We start from the raw sequence: 6,355 nt of genomic DNA on the forward strand, positions 1-6,355 counted from the left end.
TCTCTTTCTCTCTTTGTCTCTATCTCTCTCTCTCTTTCTTTCTCCTTTACTGTTCATTAAACCCCATACTATTGGCTTGGGTATATAATGGCATTTGCACCTTAATTTGTGCAGAGGCATTTCCTCATGTTAATAAGCAGATCATAACAAGGGCCTAGAAGCCCAAAGGTCCAGGGGCTGATCCATGACACTTGCAGTGGTTTTAGCTGTGGAGGGGTTCTGGGGTGACCCCTTGTGACAGACGCACCTTGCGGCATGGCCCTCAGTGAGGTGGGACATTGTGACACCAGGGGTCTTGTGACATGGCAGAGCCACATCCTGACAGAGGGGGTCTAAGGGGCACAGAGCCCTGGGGTGCCCAGTCCCGTGAGAGCCACTGTGTCGGAACAAAGCAGCTCCTGGGACCTCGGCAGCTGCTGCTGAGGAGGAGCCCACCAAGCCACTGACTCCCGAGGTGGAAAAGGCATCAGGTTCTCTTGTCCTCAGTGACAAGGATCCAACAGCAGAGACACACAGGTCAGTCCTGCCACACACAGCCCCTCACACGGCAACCAGGCCCTACTGGACTTGGCCCAGCACGTGAGCTCTGGGACCACGAGCCAGGCTGTTATGGGTTATGTTTTGACTAGCTCCTCTCCCTACCCTGGTCCTTTGGGTGGTTCAGTCAGGGACGTAAGGCCACCAGCTGGCTCACAAGAAAAACGTCCACTCCTTGGGCCTGGTTTGATGACTCTGTGGTCCAGTCTGACATGAAGCACTGGCCCTTCACTGTGGTGAACGATGCTGGCAGGCCCAAGGTCCAGGTCGAGTACAAAGGCGAGACAAAGAGTTTCTACCCAGAAGAAATCTCTTCCATGGTTTTAACCAAAATGAAGGAAATTGCAGAAGCATACCTTGGAAAGACTGTTACCAACGCTGTAGTGACTGTCCCAGCCTATTTCAATGACTCCCAGCGCCAGGCTACAAAAGATGCTGGAACTATTGCAGGGCTCAATGTCCTGCGAATCATCAACGAGCCCACAGCAGCTGCCATTGCCTATGGGCTGGACAAGAAGGTTGGTGCTGAAAGAAACGTTCTCATCTTCGACCTGGGCGGCGGCACCTTCGACGTGTCCATCCTGACCATCAAGGACGGCATCTTCGAGGTGAAATCCACAGCTGGGGACACCCACCTGGGCGGGGAGGACTTCAACAACCGCATGGTGAACCACTTCATCGCCGAGTTCAAGCGCAAGCACAAGAAGGACATCAGCGAGAACAAGCGCACCGTACGCCGCCTGTGCACCGCCTGCGAGCGCGCCAAGCGCACCCTGTCCTCCTCCACCCAGGCCAGCATCGAGATCGACTCCCTCTACGAGGGCATCGACTTCTACACCTCCATCACCCGCGCCCGCTTCGAGGAGCTCAACGCCGACCTGTTCCGGGGCACCCTGGACCCCGTGGAGAAGGCGCTGAGGGACGCCAAGCTGGACAAGTCGCAGATCCACGACATCGTGCTGGTGGGGGGCTCCACGCGCATCCCCAAAATCCAGAAACTGCTGCAGGACTTCTTCAACGGCAAAGAGCTCAACAAGAGCATCAACCCTGATGAGGCCGTGGCTTACAGGGCAGCTATGCAGGCTGCCATCCTGTCTGGAGACAAGTCAGAGAACGTGCAGGACCTGCTGCTGCTGGATGTGACTTCCCTGTCCCTGGGTATTGAGACAGCTGGAGGGGTCATGACAGTGCTGATCAAGCGTAACACCACCATCCCCACCAAGCAGACCCAGACCTTCACAACTTACTCTGACAACCAGCCCGGGGTGCTGATCCAGGTGTATGAAGGGGAATGTGCTATGACTAAGGACAACAACTTGCTGGGCAAGTTTGAGCTGACTGGCATTCCCCTGCTCCCAGGGGGTCCCTCAGATCGAGGTGACCTTTGATATTGATGCCAATGGCATCCTGAATGTCTCTGCTGTGGATAAGAGCACTGGCAAGGAGAACAAGATCACCATCACCAATGACAAGGGCCGGCTGAGCAAGGAGGACATTGAGAGGATGGTGCAGGAGGCAGAGAAGTGCAAGGCAGAGGATGAGAAGCAGGGATAAGGTGTCATCCAAGAACTCCCTGGAGTCCTATGCCTTCAACATGAAAGCCACTGTGGAGGATGAGAAGCTCCAGGGCAAGATCTCTGATGATGAAACAGAAAATCCTGGACAAATTATTTTTGGTGGCCCGTACAGGGCAACCAGGCCCTACTGGACTTGGCCCAGCACGTGAGCTCTGGGACCACGAGCCAGGCTGTTATGGGTTATGTTTTGACTAGCTCCTCTCCCTACCCTGGTCCTTTGGGTGGTTCAGTCAGGGACGTAAGGCCACCAGCTGGCTCACAAGAAAAAACGTCCACTCCTTGGGCCTGGTTTGATGACTCTGTGGTCCAGTCTGACATGAAGCACTGGCCCTTCACTGTGGTGAACGATGCTGGCAGGCCCAAGGTCCAGGTCGAGTACAAAGGCGAGACAAAGAGTTTCTACCCAGAAGAAATCTCTTCCATGGTTTTAACCAAAATGAAGGAAATTGCAGAAGCATACCTTGGAAAGACTGTTACCAACGCTGTAGTGACTGTCCCAGCCTATTTCAATGACTCCCAGCGCCAGGCTACAAAGATGCTGGAACTATTGCAGGGCTCAATGTCCTGCGAATCATCAACGAGCCCACAGCAGCTGCCATTGCCTATGGGCTGGACAAGAAGGTTGGTGCTGAAGAAACGTTCTCATCTTCGACCTGGGCGGCGGCACCTTCGACGTGTCCATCCTGACCATCAAGGACGGCATCTTCGAGGTGAAATCCACAGCTGGGGACACCCACCTGGGGGGAGGACTTCAACAACCGCATGGTGAACCACTTCATCGCCGAGTTCAAGCGCAAGCACAAGAAGGACATCAGCGAGAACAAGCGCCACCGTACGCCGCCTGTGCACCGCCTGCGAGCGCGCCAAGCGCACCCTGTCCTCCTCCACCCAGGCCAGCATCGAGATCGACTCCCTCTACGAGGGCATCGACTTCTACACTCCATCACCCGCGCCCGCTTCGAGGAGCTCAACGCCGACCTGTTCCGGGCACCCTGGACCCCGTGGAGAAGGCGCTGAGGGACGCCAAGCTGGACAAGTCGCAGATCCACGACATCGTGCTGGTGGGGGGCTCCACGCGCATCCCCAAAATCCAGAAACTGCTGCAGGACTTCTTCAACGGCAAAGAGCTCAACAAGAGCATCAACCCTGATGAGGCCGTGGCTTACAGGGCAGCTATGCAGGCTGCCATCCTGTCTGGAGACAAGTCAGAGAACGTGCAGGACCTGCTGCTGCTGGATGTGACTTCCCTGTCCCTGGGTATTGAGACAGCTGGAGGGGTCATGACAGTGCTGATCAAGCGTAACACCACCATCCCCACCAAGCAGACCCAGACCTTCACAACTTACTCTGACAACCAGCCCGGGGTGCTGATCCAGGTGTATGAAGGGGAATGTGCTATGACTAAGGACAACAACTTGCTGGGCAAGTTTGAGCTGACTGGCATTCCCCCTGCTCCCAGGGGGGTCCCTCAGATCGAGGTGACCTTTGATATTGATGCCAATGGCATCCTGAATGTCTCTGCTGTGGATAAGAGCACTGGCAAGGAGAACAAGATCACCATCACCAATGACAAGGGCCGGCTGAGCAAGGAGGACATTGAGAGGATGGTGCAGGAGGCAGAGAAGTGCAAGGCAGAGGATGAGAAGCAGAGGGATAAGGTGTCATCCAAGAACTCCCTGGAGTCCTATGCCTTCAACATGAAAGCCACTGTGGAGGATGAGAAGCTCCAGGGCAAGATCTCTGATGATGACAAACAGAAAATCCTGGACAAATTATTTTTGGTGGCCCGTACAGGGAAACCAGAAAAGTCAGGGTAGGGAGAGGAGCTAGTCAAAACATAACCCATAACACAGGCTGTGCCTGAGATGCAGCAATCCAGCCAGCAGCCGGAGCAACAGAGGGAACTGGAGCAAAACATGGCTGCAGAAGCTGAAACAGGAGCTTCAGCAGAAAGGGAATTGGTCCCGACCTCTGCCCCTGCTTTCAGCTCAAGCTGCAGCCAGGCTCAGCTAGACTTAGCCCAGCAGAAGAGCTGTGAGAGTGTTCCTTGGAGAGGAACAGAAGGACCTGGAGCAAAGCATTGCTGTTGTGATGAGTTAGGTGTGGTGTTGAGGACGAGATGTTGAGTATGCTAGGGAGAGGTTCTGTTAGGCTTGGCATTGCTATTGACATGTACTTTTGTTGTTTCAGTGTGGTTTTGAACTCTTTTCTGTTCCCCCCCACCACCCCATTGAGTGGTGGCTGTCTGGCAGCTGTGGGTGGCTTTTGGGGCATGTGGGGAAGGGACAGTGCTTGCCCCTTGTGGGAGGCAGCAGGGAATGGGGGACACTTGTTGGGAGGCCCCACAGGTGAGAGTAGCATCACCAATCAAGATGTGACAAGAGCTCCACCAGTGAAAGGCATGGAAGAACCTAGAAGGACAGCTCATGGATGAGAGGAATGTCACATTTGTCTTTACAAACAAGCTGTAGATCTGCTGGTAGATAAGGCTAGCACTAAGAGATAAAAGAAACAAAGGGATGGATTCCACTGATTGATGAATGGAAAAAGATATTTGCCTTTACAAAAAAACTGGAGGTTTGCTGATAAATGAAATTGGATACTGGAAGATGAAAGAAGCAATGGGGTAAAACTATGAATTCTATAAGAATTAAAAATTAAAAGGAAGGGTTATCCATTAGAGGGGAATCTCAGGTATTAGGCGTGCAGGGAAGTCTGTGCCTCTCAAGTACCTCAGCCAATGGGGAAAGAGAGAGGGAAATGGAGCTGGGAAAATAGGATAAAAAGGAGGCTGCTTCCTCCAAAAATTTGAGAGATCCCAGGGGAATTCCCCATGGCCTCTCCTTTTATTTAAATAAAGCAAAGGACTCCTCTGTCTCCTTTTTGGACATAAATTTCTGGTGTTTGTGGTTTTATTTTCCTGCCATGGATATTCATGAGGCTGATGGAATCTGGGGGTATAAAGGGCAGAGACACCATTTTGTAAGCTGAGCCTCTGCTGAGCAGGAGGAGTCTCACTCCAATCCCAGCACTGCCCCCTCTTTGTTTTGTAAATTTTGATGGCTTCTAATTAAATTTTATTTCCTCATTCTGGCCCTAGGTTTGCGTCATTTCTAACTGCTGGAAAAGTAGAAGCAGCAGCTTCAGGAGAAAGGGAATTAGTAGAAAAGAAGAAGAAATAGGAATAAAATTTGGAAGAAGAGGATAAACAAGAATAAGAAATAGCAGGAGCAGTAAGAAATATTAAGTAGAAACAGGATACAAAAAATAAGAAGAATAAGAAAAATAAGAAGAATATGGTGAATAGGAAAAATAGGAAGAATAAGAAATTGTTGTAGTAGTAAATAATAATTAGTCTAGGAATAAGAAGAATTGGAATAGTAAGAAGGCAAGAAGATGAAAAAGTAGTGGTGAATAAATAAAATCATTGTAAAGATAATAATGATAATAGATATCCAGTTTAAATACACATCCACACATCATCTAGTCTCACAGAATTGTTGGGAAGGTCCTTAAAGATCATCTAGTTCTTTGCCTGATTACCTTCTGCTCTCATGCTCTCTCTCTGAGACCTCTTCCCTTTTTATTTCTGTCTCTCTTCCTCACATCTCTTTTTAAATAAAATCCACCTTTGATAAAATTTCTATGTTGTCATCATATGGTCTCAGTTGCACCTCAGTTCTGGCAGAGCACCTCTCTATCATCAGGAGATCATCCCTCATTCTCTGTCCAGCCTGTCTTCACAGCAGAGGTGCTGCAGCTCTGAGGATCTCCATTACTCTCCTCTATATTCATTATAACAGGTCTGCATCTTTTCTCTGCGGGGTTCCCCAGACATGGGTGTAGTCTTCCGGGTGGGCTCTCACAAAAATAGACCAGAGGGATAGAATCACCTCCCTTCACATGCTGCTCTTCACTTATTTCCGTGCTGCCTAGGACAGGGGTGGTTTCCATACCTGGGAGCACAGATTTCAAGCTGACCAAATTTGTTTTCACTGCACTTTAAAATTTGCATCTGGAGGAAGTTACCACATGATTTCTTTCACAGAACATTTTCTTTGTGGGTCATATTGCACTTAAGACAGCTATGGTTAACTGCATTGGCAAATTTTTAGGCCATCTTTCGCCAACCTAAAGATATTTTTGTAAGCCTTCAGGATGCTAACTTAAATATACTGGCTAAATTCCTACCTGAAATAGCATTTCTATTTTTTTCCCCTTGTCAATACCTCATTGAAAAT

At 50.2% G+C, this 6,355-nt stretch overlaps 1 pseudogene across 1 annotated transcript; it reads left to right on the forward strand.

Moving 5' to 3' along the window:
• Positions 1 to 650: 650 nt before the first annotated feature.
• Positions 651 to 3,931, forward strand: LOC306800100 (annotated as a pseudogene). The gene is made up of 2 exons: positions 651 to 2,259; positions 2,345 to 3,931. The product of its transcript is annotated as an uncharacterized misc_RNA (transcript).
• The last annotated feature ends 2,424 nt before the right edge of the window (positions 3,932 to 6,355 follow it).

The sequence above is a fragment of the Erithacus rubecula genome, assembly GCF_903797595.1.
Source record: "Erithacus rubecula genome assembly, chromosome: 3".
Lineage (NCBI taxonomy): Eukaryota > Metazoa > Chordata > Aves > Passeriformes > Muscicapidae > Erithacus > Erithacus rubecula.